Consider the following 22,048-nt stretch of genomic DNA (forward strand, 5'->3'; position numbering starts at 1 on the left):
TTCATCTAATTTTATTTATAAAACACTTTCAACATATTTTACATAGATAAAAAAAATTATAAACTGTATTAACTCTTCATTAAAATATAATAACTTTCTAATTTTACCTCTATTTAATATATACTCCTTTTAAAAAAATAATTATCTACATTATTATAAATGAAGGATGATATGGTACATTCATGATAAAAATTTAATGAAATGACTTATAAATAGGACTTAAAAAACCTTTTATTTCTGTCCTATAAATAGAACCAGAGGAGTATTTGTAACGCACTGCACATATTTTCATGTACCCCTCACCATACTTGAAGAAGCCGAGGGGAGCAAAAGCGTACTGGTTTATTACAATACACCATATATACCTATATTATTTTTAATTTTTTAATATAAGATATTTTAAATATTACTTATATTAAGTAATTTTTATATTTAAATGTGAATATTTTGAAACTCTTATATAAATCATATTTTATAAATCATGACCGGTTTAATCTCGAGTTGATTTCAATATAACCCATTAACTGTTAACTTACTTTAACTGGTTTAATGACCGGTCTGATTTTTTGAACCTGAGATTTAATTAAGAAATTAATTAATTCATGGTCTTCAACTTAATATTTTTTTAAATGAGCACAATAGTGTATTGGATTTCTGCATTGCACCACAAGGATAATAGGCATAAAAGACGAGACAACCAAGGAGTACTACTTTATTAAAACAAATTATTAACGTATTATTTTTAAATATGTGAACTTCAGCTTGTAAAGTTATGCTCTGTTAAATTTATTTTTTTTAAGAAAATTAATCAGACTTTAGTAGTGAAAACAAGGCCCCGTGCCCTGGAAACTCAGGCGTAATCATTCACATTTTACTTCCATTCTGATCAACCATTTCTTTCCCTCTTTGAACTATACTACTATATGTTTTTTATTTTATACAATTAAATTAAATACATGCACTGTTAATATTATGTTTGAGAATCCATCCAAACATAGCAGATGACGCTGCCTAAGACAGCTTGTTGTTAACTGAAATCTGAGTTATTGAAGCGCTCAACCATTTTTTTCCTTTTCCTTTTTGTTTAGTTTATTTAAAAACTCTAAAAATATGGCTTGAGAGACTTTTACCACACACGTATATATTCATGTCCGTATTCCCTAGCCAAGAGGCATGAACTTAGCACATCCGTTTATAATACGCTCTAGCCCGTTCTGTGGGGAATGGCAGAATTGATCTCAAGGCAATATGAAAGAATTAGATTATACAAAGGACTAGATTCAGGGACGCCAAACAGCCCAAACTATGGATTCTAATTCAATTTTCATTTTTCTAGTTTCCACTCCCATGCAGCATTGCTAATTCACCGACGTACCAAGTTGCACAAACTTGATGTTCACTTTTTTCTAAATATAATTTTTAGTCCTCAAATTTGTCTTTCTTTAGATTTTAGTCTTTTAAGTTTCAAAACATAAGTTTTGGTCATTTAAATTTTTTTCCATATTGGTCTTTATCATTTAATAAAAATCTAAATTATGTTGCCTTTTTAGATACCAAAACTTATCATTTGAAATTTGAGAGACCAAAAACCAAAATAAGGACAAATCAAAAATTATATTTACCCTTTTTCTTAATTTATAACCTTTTTGGAAAATCCTAAATTCATAATAGATTATAGAGGGGTTTGAAACTAAGCTCCTAAAATATAAATGAGTTTTAAGAAAAATTTGAAAAATTTCAGTAAAAATACTTAAGCAAATTGACTTTATGGATTAAAAATCTTTATTACTATCTCTAGTCCTTAATATAAGACCTTATTTGATTTTTATTTTGGCGTTAAATATAAAACCTCAATCCATTTTGTCTTTTATATTTATATATTTTTTTCTAAGGTAGTCCTTATAATAATAGTAGTTTTAGCCAACACATTTGACTAGTAAAGATATTTTAAGAAAGACAATACTTATTTATTACAAATAACTAATTTAATTTATTTATTTAATCTCTTTAAATTAGTGAACTAGCTCTTATAATTAGAAATAAAAGTAGTATTTCATTAGTGTGAACGGGATTTTAAAAACTATTTTTATCATTACGCGTCACTGATTCGACACACGCGCCCTTTCGTCCCAAAACGTCATTTCCCCTTGTCCTTCCATCGCCTACTGGCCTTTTGCTATTTCCTTCCCTTCATTGCCAGCGCACTTGTCTCCTTTTTCAACCTCGCAAGACTCTATTAAAAAGAAAAGACTTTACTTTCCTGGTCTTATCACTACTTTCTCTAAGCCTTCATCATTTCAGACATTTCTGGAGAAAATTCTGAAGGGGTGAGATTTAGAAGCAGCCAAAGCCTCTCATATCTCTTTCTTCTTCCTCCGATCACTCTGGTGATCTCTCATCCTTCCCAGCTTGATACACAGGTAGCTTCCGCCTTAATCTCTTGTTTTCATCTTTATGTTTGATTTGCATAATTTGTTCTTCAGTCTTTTTTAGATTATGCTGTTTTAATTTCAACGCATCCATTTCTTTCTGGAAAAAGGAGAAGACACATATATAACCAATTATTCTGAGAATAGGTCGAGGAATTGCTGATTTCTCTGTGACATTAATTTTTTTTTTTTGGCGTAAGATGCAAATTTGAGCGCGGTAGTTTTTATTTTAGAGCGCTAAACATTCAAAAGTTTTGCATTTTATATAAATTTACTTATAAAATTTAAAATCATATAGCAACACTAACTATTAATATTTTTATTATAAAAATTAATATTATTATGATTTTAAATTTTTAAAACAAATTTACACTGAAAAATTTTTCAGCCCTGAGCCAATTCGTTGGAGACAAATTTACGCTTTAACTTTTTTTTTTAACAAGGCAAAACAGTGATGTGCTCTTTTCAATTTTTAAAATTAAGTAAAAGAACATCAAAAAATAAGAAATTATTGAAATATCTATTTTGAAAATAATTGATGTTTGCAGGCATAAAGATCGAAAATGGACCGTACGGATCCACTAGCTGTGACGAGTAGACGCCGTTGCATCTCCACTGGTGACCTCCGACGGCAACTGCTGTGGCAGCAGCCGGAGCAATTGCACCTATCGCGGCGGAGGTAGTGCTTTAATTTTCCCTCCAATAAATAAATTAATAAAGTTAAAATATAATTTTAAATAAGATTTCAGTTTGATTTTTTAATTTTAAAAAGTGTATTAGTAGTTCTTTAAACTTAAGACCATTAACAAAAAGTGATAGTATTGATATCTTGAAGATTGGTAAAATATTCTTAAACATTAACATATTAAGTTTAATTTTTAAAGTAATCATGAGTTACAAAAGCTCATTATTTAAGGGTCTATTTGGATCAGCGATTAGAAACGTAGCTTATTAAAAAAGTAGCTTATGGAAAAGTGAAGTTGGTAAAAGCTAAACTGAATAAGTTGAATTGTGTTTGAATTGGAATTCAGAAAAGCTAGTTTATAAAAATGAGATTAGTTAAAAGGTTGTTTAGATTATAGTTGAGTAAAAATAAGTTTGGTTGTAAAATGACCAAAATGGACATGAGTTTTAATAAATAATGAAACATGATTAAAAAATAATTTCACATAATACAATGAAATTAAAATAATTTATTATGAAGAAGTCAAATTTAATGAGTGAATTAAATTTTAAAATTTTAGAGAAATCATAAAAAAAATATTTTAAATATAACGTGAAACATGAAAATAAAAAGAATTGAGATAATATAATGAAGAAGTAAAGTTTAATGAGTGAATTAAAATTAAAAACTTTAGAGAAATCATAAGAAATATTTTAAATATAAAGTGAAACATGATAAAAAATAAATTAACATAATACAATGAATTATTGTTAATTTAATATGAAAAAGTGAAATTGATTGAGTGAATTAAATTTGAAAACATCAGAGAAATGGAAAAAAAATATTGTAGACATAAAATGCAGACATAAAGCGAAACATAATTTGAATGGATAAAAATGTTTTGAACTCCAATTTGCAGTATTGCAACAAAGTGAAACTAAATAATATTACATAATTAATTAATCGATAAGCTATGGATAATTTGGTCTCGGATTGCATCATAGATGCGATTCATATGCGATGAAGATTGTGATGTAACATTTGAAGACGATGGTTGACTAGCTTCAGCCCGATCATGTTCGCTCACATTATTACCATTTTCAGCCTGTTGAAAAAAGAAGTCAGAGCTTGAATGTCTCCTTTTAAGATTATGAATGGCCATTATTGCACAAACCATATACACTTGTGTTTGGAAGTCGTAACTACGCATATTTCATAAGATTTGAAATCTATTCTTCCAAACACTGAATGTTCTTTCTATTGTGTACCTTAAACTAAAATGATAATAATTGAAAGCTTCATTACTATTTCGGAATCCTACTTGTCATTGGAAGTCCAGAAGGTGGTAGAGCTCAGATCTGTATGGACCTAGATATCCATTTGGTGTTGGATATTCCACATCAACCAAGTATTATTTCCCTAATGATTCATGAAACAATTTGAGACATTGTGAAATGAATAAAAATATGAAATAATTAAAAACATGCGTGACTGGAACATATAAACATATACCTGGAGGTGGATGAGGGAAATTTAGAGATGAATTTGTAATAGCACTGTCAAATATATGAGCATCATGTGTAGATCCCTCCCATCCTGCCAAGACAAAAGTGAAACACATATCCCAATTACATACAGCCATGACATTTTGTGATGGATCTCCCTTTCTGCCAATAAATTTGTCTCGTTTTGTAGCGGGGACAACACATGCTATATGAGTGCCATCAATTGCTCTGGTTGCGTCTTTAAAAAATGGATAATAACGTGGATCATTCTCAATTTTTCTATGAGTTCTACAAAATGTAGGATTTATGGGTCGAATAAGTTTGCTCTATAGGCTAACGCAAGCTTACAGTATATTGTGAAAGTGGCTACTTACAGTTTTCTCTAAACGTTAAAATCGTTCTTGGATCATCCTATTGCATTGTTCATGTACAACCGTGTTTAAAAACATTGCAACCATTTCTTCAATTCCTACGTACTTAGACTTTCGTAAACCGTGTTCTTCCAATTTAGTACATAAGAGGTGGAAAACATGTTTATCCACTCTAAACATTTCATGACATCAATCATCATGCCCCTTTATAATGCCTTCTACCCATAAATTTCTTGTCTACTCACTAGTTCTGCATGGTTGTTTAAACATATACATTTCACAATAATGACCAACTAATACACCTACTACTTCATATTGTGTTAATTCATCAGTAATCATGGATAACTGTGTTGAATGGTCATCTTCATTCGACTATGAATTGTTATTCCAATTTCGCAAAGTATCTTCATTCCACGGTGAATTATCATTCCAATTAGTCATTTCTAGAATTAACCCTATAACTATGATGACAACAAAGTGTAAGCATTATAAGGACTACACTAAACAAAGTGTAAATAGTTTTCATACTACAAACAAAAAAACCAAACACATAGATGACAAGCAGAAATTAGTGTAAATATATTACATAGTCATTAATAAAGTTCCTACAACAGGCAATATCAGTTCTAGTTAAAATAGCAATCAGTTCAAGTTAACAAGTGCAATAAAAATAGTGAAACAACTGAGTCCTAAACTAAATCCTAATCTACAGGTCCCTTCCATGTGTTTGGATCTTGTGATGCCTGTATCAACCATGCCAACAACTTGCTTCTATCATACATAAACCCCAAATAGGCTCACCTAGCCCACCTCAATCATATAAGCATATTGGCATATGCATAATATAGTTGATTGTCACCATTAAGCTCCTCAAGACTAGCCAAGTGTGCCAAAACCATGTCAACTAGTTGGGGATCTTCAACCAATACTGCTGCTCACTTGTCAAAAGCAATTGTTATAACACTAAGGCTATCAAAAATTTTAGTAGACGCAACAACTTTTTTCTTCTTATTTGCATCAGGCGTCTCACCCCTCTTCCTCTTTCTATAGCTTCTTGAGCCACTTGATCCAGTACTCACAGAGTTGTTTAAGTTGCAACCGGTGAAGTCATTTGTGACCCCTGCACTGGCTGTTGGGTCAACACCAAAATTTTCATCCTCACTGTCCCCCGACCCTTCCTGTTCCAACCCGACTCTATAAACATCCTCCTCCTTTTCTATGTCAGCTTGTGGAGCAAATGCTGACTGAGGCTGCGAGGCTGATGGTGTATACATATACTCTCCTGAAGTCACAACATCTTTGAATATTTTAATCAGATCTGATGCAAACCTCAACCCCTGATGTCTAAATTTCTTAAAATTGGGGTCTACCTACATGAACTTAATTAGGCATAATTAAGCGATGTCTAAATTGATATTCAAAATTAAAACTCAACCAATGCAAATAGTTACCGATAATTTTCGTTGCCACCACTCATTAGAGGCTAACACCTATTTGTGGCTGCATCATAACCAATACTAGTCTCTCCAGACATCAGTTTTTCCCACAACTTCTAATCTTTTCTCAATATATCAGATCTATTTTTCAGTTGCCTCCTATCATATTTTTTCTTGCTCCTTTCATGAAAATTCTTTTCAATTTTCCTCCAACCGGGCCTTGTATACGATGTTTCTTGTCGTTCCTTATGCACTATTTGCTTGGCACAAACATCGATTAGAATTTTTGTCATGTAATGATCCCATGTTGCTTTTCCCTTATCATTATCCATTTCTCTATGCCCTTTGGTTGAGATAAGACTAGCTGAATCAACCAAAACCCTAAATATGTAATAATAAAAGCCATATTATGTAATGCATACGTATTAACCAAACAGACATGTATATTATTTTCTTAATATTATTGTATATGTTTTTGTTATCAAAACTCCAATTATTATTATGAAGTTATAAAATATTAATTAAGACATTTTAATTGCATAAGCGGTTTGGTTTTCTCATTCAAAATTTTTTTAAATTATAAATATATAATCACAATATCAATATTCACTATTCTCTGGTGGTAATTGATTGTGAAATTTTTTTCAAAACTGAATTTATTAATTATTTTTCTTATTGTTTGAAAAATAATTGTTCATCTTTGAATTGGAGATGCCATATTTTAATATAAACTTAATTAGGGAAGATAATTTAGTAGTTAATTGCGCTATCAAAACCTTAATTAACAGGACAAACAAATAGTTTTAAAATTAGTTTCTTTAGTTTATACAAGGTGTTCATATAAAGCCACAGAAGTCATAAAAATTAAATATTTGGAAGAACAAGCCTTTTTAATTTTGACATAGAATTTTCCCTGCTTAATGGATAAGCATTTGCTACTAATGGGGAAGTCTTTCTCATATGAAATTGCAAATTGAGGTTATTGGATTTACACCAACAGAAACTATAAATTTTGTACAGTTTTCTTTCAAAATTCTAGCCGCATTGCAACCAAATGATCAGTATACACAATCTCATATACACATATACACAATCACATATCCAGAATGATCATCACAATATTTCACCCTTCATATGCTCAATTAACGCGCCATGGCAATGAACTAAATCGAACATATCTCAGCACAATGGGATCAATACTGTATTCATAATATTCAATCCACCATTTGAACATACGATGAAAAACCACCGTAAATAACTTAACAGATATAGAGGAAGGGGAAGGAGACGAGAGCCACAAAAATATTCACCAAAATGTCAACTAAGCAGATCCATTGCCTCAACAGATAGCATTAATCCACCTCAAGAGCTCAGACAAGATGACTAAAAGCACGAAGGGGGAAAAAATTCAGACCACTGCAGAAGAAACAGAGGACCACAAAAAACAGAAGGGGAAAAAAAAGAACTAACGGCGAGCAGCACAGAGGAGCGCTCTTGACCCAGAAATGGTTTTAATTTTCAGGCTTCCACCATCGAGTAAGGACGACAGCAAATTCAAGCACAGGGGATCAAACCGGAAAAGCAAGATAAAAATTTAACCGTCCAACCTATAACAGATCAAACCAACCAAAGGCTGCTAGAGGTAGATCTGACGGTGTATTGCACTGGGAAGCCAAGATCTCCACGCACAGCTCAAATGCACAAGCAGACGGCGAGAGTAGCTCGGACTTGTGATGAACAAGCAGCCTCTAGCAGGCCACGCACACCTCACACCCAACAACTGACCTCCGACGATGACGGGATGACGCTCACAGTGACCAAAGATGGACCTTCTGGGAGGTGACCAGCGACAAAGCTTCTGGGAGGCGACCAAAGATGGAGCAAGGGTGGGAGTTCGGGGTTAAAAAAAGGGAAGTAAAGCTTGAATAAGGCAGACGGGAGAGAAAACTAAAGGGAATAAATTCCTTGACACATTTTCAAAACGATTATAAGCTCTTTTGATGTGATCATAAGCTCCCTCTTACAAGCTTAGTTCAAACGTGGGTTCAAATGGTTTAAAAATTAATAAGCCCAATACACAAAAAGCTCTGCTAAACAGACCCAAAACTCCTACCAAGCTTATTTTTAATTTTAAGCCACGTTAGGGCCAGCAAACGTTGACCCAAGCAGGCACTAAAATTAACAGTTTTATAATTAAATAATTTAAAGTATATTTTTTAAAGATAGATGATTAAATGTATACTTTAGTCCATTAATAAACATTTACACCTATAATGTTATCATTATTCTTTTAATTTTTATTTGCAAAAACGATACTACTTTCATAAAGAAAAATTATTCTAAGATCCAAATTTAGTAGTTTATTATTTTTAAAAAACTTAATGATAAATACTTACACTTATTTAATTCATTCTGTTTGAATGATAATATTGTTCAAGTTATTAATTTACGTTTCTTTATTGCCAACGACCTATAAATTTACGTTATTTTAAGTCTTAACATAAATTTGATAAATCAATTTATGCAAATGGTGATGTGGGAATTAGTGAAAATAATTAATTTTTGAATTTAATTTAGGAAATAATTTTCCTTTTCTTCTCTTAATATCAATTAATGATTTCAAATGAATGTAATAAACATATAAATTAACATGAATATGTAGTTTAAGAATTTAAATTTAAGCTTGTTTAATAGCAATATACTAAATTGAAAAAACAATACTTGATTGTAACTTAGTTTTTAAACTAAATTAAAATTTTATATAAAATTAAAGAACTAGCGCTTACGTCTTGGATAGGAGAAAGCAAAACCGAAATATAACTGATTATAAAACCGAACCGAAGGCATTTTTGGTTTTTTGTTTCGATTATTTCGATGTTCAGTTATCAGTTTGGTTAATGGAAAAAATTTAAGTTTCAAACCAAAAAATTAAAATTTATAAGTATATATAATATTTTTTTTGTCAATATATAACATTATATATACGTTAGGACATGAAACTTAGCAAGTGATCCTTAGAGGCGCAAACATATATCTAAACCTAGCCCAATATATCTTAAACCCTAGAAGCTAAAGTGATCGTTAGAGGCCCAAGCATATATTGCTGTAATGCTGATACATAATACAATCGAAGGGCTAAATCGCGGGCGCTTCCAAGTCTAAAAAAAACTCCAAAAGGATGATGCTATGATAAGTGAGTTGGTTTTAAGCCCTTAGATGAAATTAACGGTCACAATTGGGGAAGAGGATGGGAAAGAATAAGAGAGGTTTCGTGTCATGAAACGTCTAGGTAGCAAAGGGACTTGCTAAAATTGCTCCAAAGTTTATAGGTAGCAAAGTAGCCTAATTTAAAAATTCATAATTAATTTTATATATTTTTAAAATTTATAAATTAGGATTCATTGGAAGATTAAGTGTCTACTTTCAAATATAAAAAGAATCATTAAGAAATATTAAAGTTAAGATGTAACCATCATGCCGAAATATTTTTTCGGATATGAAATATTATTTATGAAATAGAGAGGTCCAGCTGAATTACATAACCTGCTGACTATATGGGACTGAATGTCATGCATGGATTCCACGTCATTATACGGCCTCAGGATGATTAGTCAGAGCACTAAATAGATAAGGATTGTACCCCTGCCTCCCTGCCATTAGTTGAAATTATAAAATGTTCGGAAAATTAATTTTTTAATCAAAACCCTGTACAGTAGGGATCTTAATATATATTTTTGAAACTAAATCTTCCGGTACTAAAATTAGGATTGGCAAAGTCCATATTTTATTTTGTTTTATTTTTCTTGAAATTAAATTGCAATTGTAATCTGTACTTTTTGATATTAATTATTCATTTGATTTTGGCCTTAAAAAATCGTTTGATAGGGCCCGGTACGATGTGTTCTTAAGTTTTAGAGGGGAAGACACTCGGGCATCTTTCACTTCTCATCTCTACTCCTCTTTGAACAATGTGGGAATTCTTGTCTTCAAAGATGATTTGGACCTTCCTAGGGGAAATAGTATCTCAATGGAATTGCCCCTTGGAATTGAACATTCTACAATTTCAATCATTATCTTCTCCAAAGATTATGCTGGTTCTAGATGGTGCCTCAACGAGCTCTCCAAAATCATGGAGCTTCATAGAGCACAAGGTCGGGTAGTTCTGCCTGTGTTTTATGGCGTGGATTCGTCCGAAGTTCGTAATCAAATCTCTAGTTTTGGAGAAGCGCTTGAAGTTCTTATACAAAGAAGTTCACCTGCAGAACATGAAGTGTCAAGGTGGAGGACAGATCTCCGTGAAGCTGGGGGCATTGCAGGGTTTGTCATGCTCAATTCCAAGTAATTTTTAAATATTTCCTTGTTTTTTTTCTTTTCAACTTTTCTAAGCCTAAACAGACACACGCACGATATTCTTCCTGCAAAGATGCACCATTAATACTCTTTTTTTTTTTGGCCAGCAAATCACTTGTATTATTGTGCATGAGAAGATTTAATCTAACAAATAACAATACATTATCAAAGATTAAGTGTTATATTTTCACATATGTATAATCGATACGCTCGGGTGGAGTTTTGACGAGTAACTGAAACTTTTGAAGTCAAATATTAAGTGTATTTTTATTATTAGTTAGCCAAAAATATGTTTTAATTTTTTTTGAAGTATAGCAATTTCACAAGCACAAATGTTGTTACGTTTTGTTTTAAATCATTGTTTTGAATTTGGTCAAATTAAGATGTCTTTTATTCTCACGACACTATAAATTTCCCCGATTATGATATTTTTATAGCCGCTACTACTTTTTTCTGGTGTTGAAAGTTGCACCTTGAAATTAAGCACCAATATTTAAGCAGCGATTTATTACTAAGGTATTGCAAATCCTATCATCTATAAAAGCCAGAGATAAACTCTATGTTTTTAATACTTGTATGATCAATCGCTTTTTATTTGTTCTATGTAATCTTTTGTTTCAATTGCATCCATAGAAAATATAAGGAATCCAATTATATGCCAAATAAAAACTTCATGCCAGTTGTTCGAAGGTTCGGACCCCTTTCAATGACAAGAGGTGAAAGCGACAAAAAATAGAGATTTTTTTTTTTGCCCTCCGGGGGGGGGATGTTAGTATGGGGCTCGTCATCTCTCTTCTCATTTTTATCTCTAGTGATTGGAGGGAATCCTTTAATATTGTTGACTTGTGCAAAATGAAAATTTTCTGTGAGTTATGATTGTTGCTGAATGGAGCAAATTGCGCTATCTAGTTCCTTAAGTTCAATCATTTGTTTAAATGTTCAGAAGTGCTTCTATGGATCTGATTGCATGTTCTGTTGAGGTCCAATTTGTCATCTCTGTTCTCCTAAATGCATGGTCTATGAAATATATATTACGTTATTCACCTCAAAGTAATCAAGGATTTATATGAACCATCAGTGCTTATTTTTCGGTTATATTTGTTTGTAATACAGGAATGAAAGTGAGGACATCAGGAATATTGTTGACCATGTTTGTGAAATATTGGACAAGAAAGAGTTGTTCATCGCTAGCCATCCTGTAGGAGTAAACTCTCGCATGCAAGATTTGATCAAAATGTCAGAAAGCCATCCACCAAATGATGTTCTCCTCCTTGGAATATGGGGGATGGGTGGTATAGGCAAAACAGTAATTGCCAAGGCCATTTACAATGAAATTGGTAGAAATTTTGAGAGCAGAAGTTTTCTCTCAAATATTAGGGAGGTTTGGGAGCAAGATCATGGTCCAGTTTACTTACAACAGCAACTTCTTTCGCAAATCTGTAAAACAACAAAGATGATAATACCTTGCATTGAATCAGGAAAACACATACTAAGAGAAAGACTTCGCCAAAAGCAAGCACTTGTAGTGCTCGATGATGTGGATGAGGTGGAACAACTGAATGCTCTATCTGGAAATGTTAAATGGTTTGGTCCAGGAAGTAGAATAATTATCACAACCAGAGATGAACATTTACTAAGATTTCTTAACGTGGATGTGGACCATGTATATAGAGTAAAGAATATGGACAAAAATGAATCTATTGAGCTTTTCAGTTGGCATGCGTTTAGGCAGCCGAGTCCTAGAGAAGGATTTGTTGAACTTTCTAGAAATGTAGTTGCTTATTCTGGAGGACTACCACTAGCTCTTGAAATTCTTGGCTGCTATTTGCTTGATAGGGAAGTGACAGAGTGGAAGAGTGTACTGGACAAACTAAAAAAAATCCCAAATCGTCAGATACAAAAGAAGCTACAAATAAGCTTTGATGGTTTAAATGATGATAGAGAGAGGGAAATCTTCCTTGATATATCTTGCTTCTTTATTGGAATGGATAGGAATGATGTCACACAGATATTGAATGCCAGTGGATTGTTTGCAGACATTGGAATTAGTGTCCTTGTGGAGAGAAGCCTCGTGACCATTGATGAGAAGAACAAGCTTGGTATGCATGATTTGTTACGAGATATGGGAAGAGAAATAATCCGTGAAAAGTCACCGAAAGAATTCGGAAAGCGTAGTAGGTTATGGTCTCATGAGGATGTGATTGATGTGTTATCAAAACATATGGTAAGAACTTTTCCATGCTATATGTACCATCATGTAAGAAAACGTAGAATGAAACATGAAGTCCGATGAAGAGAATGGATTGGGCATATTAACCTTGTAGTCTTGAAACTTGTCATAAGAAATTTGTTAGTAGGCGCATTTGTTGTTTATTTTCTCCAAGGCACTAGTTACTCATCTTTAAACCCAATTGTTTTAGTTACTTGTTCTAGAGACTTGCTTGTGACATAGGTTTACATTTTGCTTTTCAGCAAACAAATTAGAAGCAGACGCTTGAATTTTTGTATGCTCTTTATTTGTAGGGTACAGAATCTGTGGAGGGGCTAGCTTTGAATCTGTCACAAGATGGTAAAGTTTATTTTTTAACCAAAGCATTTAAGAAGATGAAGACACTCAGACTGCTTCGTCTTGCTAATGTGGAACTTGATGGAGACTATAGACACATTAGTAGAGATCTCAAATGGCTCTGTTGGCACAAATTTCCTTTGAAATACATCCCTGCCAACTTCCTTCAAAATAATTTAGTCGCTATTGAATTAAAATACAGCAGTCTGAGACTCTGGAGGGAGCCCCAAGTATGTACCAAATTTATTACTAGATTTTGTTCTACTTAATAACTTCTATATATATTTTTCATTTCTGAATTTTTCTAGTGGCTTCTAGATGAGTCTTGCTGTGATACTATTCTTGGATAGAGCTGCTGAGTTTTCTTCAACATTTACTTTCTTCTATTCTCCTTGCTAGACATTCCACCATCATGATAAATTATGTGTGTGCATAAATTTCAATTGAATTGTTTGGAAGATAGACAATGGTTCTAAAAGAATGATTTTACATATTGTTTTCATCTACTTTACTTTTTCCAAGATGTTTCTCTAATAGCCCTTTGAATGTTGTTTTCTTGTAGTTATTGGAGAATCTAAAAATCCTCAATCTTAGCCACTCTCCTTACTTGGTGTCTACTCCTGATTTTTCAAAGCTACCAAATCTTGAAAAGTTGATCCTCAAAGATTGTCCAAGTTTGGCCACGATACATAATACAATAGGGCATCTTGATAAAATTCGTCTAATAAATCTGAAGGATTGTACTGGCCTTCGTAGGCTCCCAAGAAGCATTTATAAATTGAAGTGCTTAAAAACTCTCATTCTTTCTGGTTGTTTGATGATTGAAAAGTTAGAGGAGGACATAGAGCAGATGGATTCTTTGTCAACTCTAATTGCAGATAACACAGCAATAACTGAAGTGCCCATTTCTTTGGTGAGATCAAAAAGCATTGGCTACATATCTGTTTGTGGTTACCAAGGGCTTGCACGTCATGTGTTTCCATCCCTCATTTGGTCAAGGATGTCTCCAACAAACAATCCTCTTTCTCTTATTCCAACAGATGCTAGCATGTCATCTTCAATTTCCTTATGTAAAAAGAATTGCAGTATCTCGTGTCCTTCATCGATTCATGACAACCTTCCAAAGCTCCAAAGCCTTTTATTGGAATGCACATCAAAGAATGATGTTGAGGTAAATCGAGATGCTGTGAAAATCTTGAATTCCTCACATGCCACAGGTAGCGGGGACATAGCAAAGACACCAAATGCTTCAAAATTCTTGGAGATTGAATCTTCAGTGTTGGCTGATCGTCATAGTCAAGCTAACATCTCAAGGCCAAACGAATGTTTGAGACATCTTCTAATTCACATTGGAAATAATGACCAAGTCACTAATGCTCTTTCAGAAAGTATTTTACAGGTTCTCTCCTTCTCTATCTACAATGCGGTTTTTATGTAATGTTTTGTTAATAAAATTGGAAATGACCATCCAGCTTGTACAATTATATAGTTGAATCAGAGCTTTTGCTCGTGTTATTAAGCAGGGACTGACTGTCAGAGATGATGGTGATGATTGTGTCCTCCCGGGTGACAAATATCCCTATTGGCAATGCTTTAAGGGTGAAGGAGCTTATGTAAAATTTAAAGTGCCTCTAGTTGGTAGCTGTGAGTTAAAAGGGATGACTCTTTGCTGTGAATATCACCCCTCAGGTGATTTGGGAAATGTGGAGTTTGACTCTTTCATTAGCATGTTGATCATAAACTATACAAAGACGACCACACTGCACTATAGGCGAGACACAGTGACTTCCTTTGAAGAAGCAGAATGGAAGGAAATAATATCAAATCTAGACTCTAATGACCAAGTGGAGATCATTGTAGTTTTTGGTAATGGGTTCATTGTGAAAAGAACAGCAGTCTACTTGAAGTATGACGAGTCATTTGATGAACTAATGGAGGATCCGCCATCATCATGTAAGATTGGCTCTCTAAAACTATTGTTTTGCACCAGCCTTAAATGTTTATATTATAATTTAGTTTCAGGAAAAAAGAATCAAGTACATTATTGTTAATTGTAATTACCTGATTCTTTAGGCGGATTTAAGCCAGGTTAACATTCTTACTTATTTCATAATTCATGATGTTTAGTTTTTCATGCAATTTTTCTCTGTTTTTGTAGGTAGAGAATTGCATAGGGATGATAAAAACCATGATTTCAAGATGCCGGAGCCTAAGCATCAGAAATAAGCGGGGCAGCTCTAAAGTACGGTGAAGTGGTATGTGACAGGATGGCTTCCTTTCCATTCATTAAACAAAGGATTCCTAACTAGAGTTCTAACATTCTCCAAATTCACATCATCATCTGATTATATGAATAAAAGTTCGCCTGGTTCATTTTCTATGCCCTATGGAAATGGTTATTCAGATCCTATTACTAGTGTATGTATTTGGTTTTCCTTTCTCTGTTTTTCTTGGTGAAGAGGATTACCATGATAATCTTGATTGCTGATTCATTTGGGCAATCCGTATTCATAGGGGACTTATGAATAATATATTGGTATTAACCAGGGAGCCACTCCAAGATTGAACAAACATCCCTGTGGGCAATGTTTCAGAGTGATGGAGGTTTCCTAAAACTATTTTATTCTGCGCCAGCTTTAAGAATCACATTTGATTAAAATTTTAGTCTTGTTCTGTACTGTTAGTTTTTTAAATCACCTTGTTCTTTAGGCAGTTTTTAAGGTTATCCGTTTTTTTTTTTTTTTGAAAACTTCTGTTTTAGTAGTTTGAGAAAAGCGTACAAAAGACAAAAACCATGATTTTGAAGAGCCTAAGCTTCAGAAAGTATAATAAGGAGTGCAGGATAGCTGGATAGGACTAGCATTGATATGTTTATCTTTGCTTATTTTTGTCTCTTTTTTAATCTTTTGTTTTATAACGTTTCCTAGATTATCTATTCTTGAACAAGCTCATGTTATCTTTGTATTTGATTTTGATAAATTATCTTTATTATTTTTTTAATAAATAACTAGTATTTTTAATCAAAGTTAGTTATATGACTTATATAATGGGAAAACTACAAAATTCAAGCCGTCCATTTCGTGTGCCATTTGTTTGTATTCTTAGTCTATTTTTCTTGAATTTATTTCATTGGTGCGCATTTAATAGATGTTTTTTATTATTTCAAGCTGTTCCATGTTTAATTTTTATTCCGATATTTAACATCCAATACTGATCTTTTTTTTCAGGCCAAAAAAAAATACTGATCTTTTTTATTAAAAAAAAAATCTAATTTACTTGGGATTAATAATCATTTTTCACAGGAAAATGAGGCTGCGGTTATGGTTAGGTAACTAAAAAGCAAGTAGCTTCTAGGTCCCCAAGTACCAAAAGAGAAAAATTCAGGAATTGGTAAAATACTAATTTCTGGTAAAAATTAGTATTTAATTATAAGACTGACCATTAAGAAAATCAATTAGAATTAGTTTTTTTAATAGTTGATAGGGATATTATATTAAAAAAATTATTATTATAGATAAAACATGTTATATTATAAAACATGTCAGATGTCCTTATAATTAGAATCAGAAAACGTATCATTTTCTAAATAAAAAACAGAGACACATGCCTCCCTCTTTAACTATATTTGCTTTGAATCTTTTTTTCCGCAGGAAAGTAATTTATTGATAACAAACTAAAGTCCAAAAGGCCAGGTAACAGAATCAAACAAACCACAGGAAACAATCAAAAGAACTAACATAAGCAGAGCAAACCATCCCGGATCCGCAGTCACATAAAAAGCATCTCTGTCAAGCAATTTTCTCAGTAAAGGGGGCAATCTCCAAACCCAATCAAATGGACATGACCCTTTCAATGTAGCTTTCGCAAGATCAGCAGCCGCATTAGCCTCTCTAGGAATCCAAGTGCAGGCATGGTTCCTAACCAATTTCCTTGATTCTTGGATATTACTATCAAGGACACCAACACATCTCCAATCAGATAGCTATCTTTGATTATTAATGCAATTAATGATGACCTAATTATCAGACTTAAATTGAACATCCTGAAGATTATTTGTTTTAAGAATGGGCCTGTCGAGATTATGGGAATTTTCCTCTGAATGAATCCAACCATTGGTCTCTCAGAACTCTCTAAGAAGTTTACCTGCTTGTTCGAAAGCGAAAAAGGGGATCAGGATTAATATCGTTATAAATGAAAGCATTCCTTCCTTTCCAAATCTGCCATGAGATAGCAACTAGTAAAGCCTTCTGCATTGGGGATAAATCCATCTCACAGAAACAATAGCCGGCCACTTCAGTAGAGCCACGTTCAGGGGTAAGGAAAGTAAAAGAGCTTCCAAAAGAAGTCTTCTTAACCCAGTGGCATTTAAGAAAAAGATGACCCAATGTTTCTAGTTTTCTACACTGCTTTTGCAAATTAGACAAACATCAATGGGACTACAGTTCCTTTTAGCAAGATTTTCAAAAGTACGCAAAGCCTTGGAGATTAATCTCCACAATAAATTTTTAATTTTATAGGGAACCTTAATTCGCCAGACCTCTTGCCAAAATTTCCTATGGCTGTGATTAGATGCAGAAGAAAATGAATCATATCTATGGACAACATTCTGTTTTGCTAATTTGTACTCATCTTTTACTGCATAGCAACTTCTAGAACCACCAGTCCAGATCCATTTATCAGTACGATCATTATTAGCAACAACAACCGTATTAAGGATTGCATTTTTTTCCTTCATTAGTGATTACTCCTTGTTCTGAGTCATATAAGCGCTTGCTTTGTGTTTTTTTAGTCCCCATTGCCGCGTCCCATTTATGTAATTACTCAAAGATGTTGCTTTTTTTTTTCCCCTCCCTTTTTTAACCAAAGGTGGATTAAAGTTGTCCAGCAACTTTTTCAATCAAGGGCAATTAAGAAGTTAATTTAAACGTAGTCTCCAACATGATAATTTTGTAATGAGCACAACGGTGTGTATTGGATGTCTACATCTCAGGACAAGGATACTATAAAAACGAGACAATCAAGGAGTACTACTTTAGTCAAAGAAATTACTGACGTATTATTATGAGTATTTTTTTGCCATTAGTTATTGTTAATATTACTACTACTGCTGCTATTATTATTTATTGGGACTTAAAATATGTGGACGTTAATTAATGCATACCTTAACCCTTTAATTTTCTAAGAAAATCAGACCTTAATACTACCTCTAGTCCTGTTTATAAGACCTTGTTTGTAGACTACAAATAAGATTTTATAATTAGGACCGAAGGTAGTATTATTTTTTAAGAAAATAGGCCACTACCCTATTCTTTAAGCAAATTAACTTTATCCATTAATGGCCAATTTGGAATCATATTTGTAAGTACATTTTATGTAAGTCGAGATAAAACTCTTTACATATACTAATCTCGTATTTTGTAATTGTTATTAAAAAGTTGTTTATAAGTTATTTCAAATAGGTCCTAAAAAGCTTCATTCGTGCAAATGATATTTTAAAAATATTTTTACCATCGCATGCCATTATATTGATTCGCCTCGCCTTCTGCCTCAAAACGTCATTTCCCCTTGTTGTTCTCCCCTGTCTCCTGTTCCAAACTTGCAAGACTTGTAAAAAGAACGAAGCTTACTGTCCTGGCGAGGTAGCTACTTTCACGAAGCCTTCATCACAGCGTCATCAATTTCTGGAGAAAATTCTTAAGAGGTGGGATTTAGAAGCAGAAAAAGCCTCTTTCATTATATATATATATATATATATATCTTTGCTCTTCCGGTCACTCTGATAAACAAGATTAGTCCCTCATCCTCCCCACCGGCACAGGTAACTTCCGCTCTAATCTCTTTGATTCGCTCCTAATCCAATCTTTGATGCATCATTTTGTTTAGTCTTTAAGATTATGCTGCTTTGATTTAATCGATGGAATTCGTTTTCCCTTCTCTTATTCTTTGGGAACAAGGAGAAGATATATAACCAATTCTTCTGCACATTGATGGAGCTGGAATAGCTGATTTCTTGTTTTAACAAAGGAAACTGTAATTCGCTCTTTTGAAGTTTTAAAATTAAGTATAAGAACATCTAAATAATATATATATGTATATATATAATGCAAGAAATTGTTGAAATATCTATTTCTGACAATAGTTGAACAATTAATGGGTGATTGCATAACTCATGCCTCTCATTTGCGGGCATAAAGAGTCATGGAAAAATTAAGGAAAAGGATCTGAAATTGCTATTGCTAATATTTATTATAAAAGGACCATAAAAGTTAAAATTAGGATGAAGGGTCAAGGTAAGATTAATTTACTGTATATAGCCCTTATTATCATCGTTTACCAAGGAATATCCTGGGAGCATTCAGGGAAGGATTTAAACTTCTGTGGCACTTCTTTAACCGGGGATTGTTGATTCCAAAGTTGTACTGGGTCAACCTCATTTCCTCTTACCAATGTTCTTATTATCATATACTACCTCTAGTACTTAAAGGGTACTTAAATATATAGATTAAGTAGATTAATTTGAGAAAATTAAAAAGTTATTAAATTACTTTAACATATTTTAAAGTAATTTGTTTTACTTATAAATTGATATATATAATCTAATAATATATATAAATATTTTCGAAAGATTATATAACATACAGATATATTTTAGAAAGATTATATAGTATATGCTATAATAAAAATTGGCGCTCTGTTTAATTTAATTTTTGACTTTTCTAAGAAAACCAGGCTTTAATGGTATTTTATAACATAAAAAGTGGGCACTTGTGTTATTTTATATCACCCTAGTATTAAATGTAAGATCTAGTTTGTAATACAATTTGTATTACAAACTAAATATAATGTTATATTTATAATTGGAGGTAGTATAATGCTATGGTTACATAACTCATTAAATATTTTTAATATAATTTATAAATATACATAAATATATAAATATAAAAAAGAAGTCTTATTAATTTATAGTTATTATTTTTTATTTTTGAACTTATTGTAGCATTAATCTAATTAACTTCTCAATTAATGCTAGTTCTAGCGAGATTATTATTATCGCCCAGTTTTATTACTTAATTCGCTTGCGCAAGGAGTGAGCTAATAATTAACAAAGGAAAACTAGGCCTTCATTTTTATCAATGTTTCCTATACTTCAAGTTAATTTATTAGGACGACTGATAATCGCATTAATTAGAATCCGTATTAAGTTTTTTTTTTAAGCTCAAACAATTCAATAACAATATAAAAAAGTTCAGTTCTTGCTTAAAGGGAAAAAACAAAAAGGAATTGGATTTCCGTAAGGTAGCATCTTCGTCTCGGTGGCTTTTATTTATTTATTTTTTGAGCAAGGGCTTTTACTTATTAATTACCTTGTTAATGTTAATTCAAAATAAACATATCAACGAAGGTATTGATTGCTTTAAATTAAATTTATCTTTTTTTTTCTTTTGTCGGCAGAAGTTTAGATGAGGTGAACACTGAATTCTATTTCAATTAGTTCAGGAAGCAAGCTTTTTTTAGCTTCAGTTCCTTATAATTGTATATGGAAAGAGTATATGATTTTTCACTTTTAAAAAATTGATTTGTTTTATTTCATTCCTTTTCTCAATCCATTGCATTTCACAAATCAAGCAAAGGCTTAAAATGGCAGTCTTTCAAAATTAGTGTAATGCTGATAACAGCACCACCCACTGCACTTGAATAAGGTTTTAGACCTCTGCATGTATTTAATTGTATAAAATAAAAAAATATTTAATGTTAAGTCCAAAAAAATCTCTCAACCTATACTAACCATTGTGTTTTGTATACTGCTGATAAATTTAATTTGCCTTTATGAATTTAAGTATATGTGCTCTGAATCTGAGTCAGATAAGCAATTGCTTTGTTTTTTTCCCCCTCCTCTTCAATCCCCAATGGCTCGTCCCATTTACGATTGCACAAAGATGTTGCTTTTTTCACCAACCTAAAAAATAAAAAAGAGTTGTTAAATTGTTCTAACAACTTTTTCAGGCGATGGAAAAAAATTATGGGAGATTTAAAGAGATCATCAACGTGAGTGAGATTAAATAAAATTAGCGTGATAAGGATAATTTAATGAACGTGACGCTATATGGGATGTCTACGTCGCATGACAAGGATAGTAGGCAGCATAAAGAGGAGGAGACAACCAATCAGTGGGCCCGTTTAAATTAGTGTTAGGAAAAATAATTTATTTACAATTTGATTTTTTAAAAAAATTGGATTGAGTAAAAGTAAATTGATTAATACTACAAATAAAATCTTATAATTAGGATTTGAGATAGTATGATTTATGTTTGTATTGACATTTTTAAATAAGTTAGGTTGAAAAAGTAGAAGTTATTTAGATTATGATTGAATAAGTAAGTTTACTTTATAAAATTATCAGAATGGGTATGACTTTTATTAAATAATAAAAATAAAAAATAATTTACACAATATAATAATTCATAATTATTTAATAGAAAAAGTCAAATTTAATGAATAAAATATTTTATATAAGAAATCTGTAACAAATTTTAAACCAAATAATATTAGATAATTAATTAAATAATATATTTGTGTACAATTTATGTAAATATAAAATAAAAAATAATTCTAAAAATTACAAATATTATATAAAAAAATATGTTAAACGGTCATATATATGCACATATAAGAGGAAACTGATCAGTTGGGAAAAGCTTGTCACGACAAAATAAAGGGAGAAGATAG

The 22,048-nt window shown here is 32.1% G+C and overlaps 1 pseudogene; it reads left to right on the forward strand.

Moving 5' to 3' along the window:
• LOC114711099 (uncharacterized) overlaps positions 1-22,048 on the forward strand; it is an 88,664-nt pseudogene that overhangs the window by 57,451 nt on the left and 9,165 nt on the right.

This window comes from Neltuma alba, unplaced genomic scaffold (assembly GCF_004799145.2).
Source record: "Neltuma alba isolate B1F8T4 unplaced genomic scaffold, ASM479914v2 tig00011277_pilon, whole genome shotgun sequence".
NCBI lineage: Eukaryota > Viridiplantae > Streptophyta > Magnoliopsida > Fabales > Fabaceae > Neltuma > Neltuma alba.